Here is a 1,195-nt window from a genome sequence, read left to right as displayed (position 1 = left end):
TCTATCTATCTATCTATCTATCTATCTATCTAACAGAAGAGAGATCCCGGACGGTACTGGCCCCTAGCGTGGCTGCCGAGATAGAACAAAAACAGCTGAAGGCCAGGGAATACCTGTGTGGCTTTGGCTCTCGTCTCAGTGATGTAAGTGAGCTGTGTGTGCTCTTGTGCGCTCGCACGTGCGTGCGTGTGAGTGTGTGTGTGTGTATGTGTATGTGTGTGTGCGTGTGTGTGTGTGTGTGTATGTGTGTGTGTGTGTGTGTTTATGTGTGAGTGAGAGAAAAGAGAAAGACAGACAGAAATTTTGAGCGAATATAACAGCCAAAGATAGAGAAAGATTAAGAGAACGCACTCACACATAAGCACACTCACACAAACACACACACACACACACACACACACACACACACACACACACACACACACACACACACACGTACAAATATCCAATCAACCAATTCGAAAAAAAGGATAACCTTTGACAGCAGAATCTGCTCAGGGGTCAAGGCCGAGTTCAAGGTCATCATCTCCCGGACGACAGCATCCAGAGCGCGGGTCATGAGTGCAGAACGCTGGGCCGAGTGGCGAGAGGGGTGGAGGGCCGCCCGGTCCAATGTGAGGGCGTTGCGGTTCAAACCCAGGCGATGCAACACCTCCTGGAGATACCCAAGGGGGAGGGGGGGGCAGTGAGCTGCTGACTGTATTTTCTTTTTAAGTTTTAGTAGAGGTTTTACGGCGCTCGCAACTGTATAAGGTCATATGAGCGCCAGAAGATTAGAGGTGTTACAAGAGAGTAACAAACATCAAAAAGAAGATGGGGAGATAAAGACGATAGTTGTTTGATAGGAAAAAAGGAGCAAACCACACCAGAGCACCCGCCAACCACTCACTGACCGGCTTTTTGTTGACAGGTGTGATAGTGACTGATAGTTTGGTTACTGGGTTGGTTGGTGGGTTTGTTGACTGTTCGCTAAGGTAACGCCTGCATCTGTAACACAAGTGTAGCATAATAAAAGTATAATAAACTTTGAAGGCAGTTGATGGGAGATGGCACAAGCACAAATCAGTGAGTGAAAAGGAAGGGCATAAGGAGGACATAATAATATGTGGAAGAGTGACAGGGGTTATATATCAATGTGTGAGAAAAGAGGGATGCAAATGGAGGAGGTGTCCGAAGGAGTTTGGAAGTGGGGGGG

The sequence above is a fragment of the Aplysia californica genome, unplaced genomic scaffold, assembly GCF_000002075.1.
Source record: "Aplysia californica isolate F4 #8 unplaced genomic scaffold, AplCal3.0 scaffold00533, whole genome shotgun sequence".
Classification (NCBI taxonomy): domain Eukaryota; kingdom Metazoa; phylum Mollusca; class Gastropoda; order Aplysiida; family Aplysiidae; genus Aplysia; species Aplysia californica.
Note: the sequence above shows the minus strand (reverse complement) of the source record.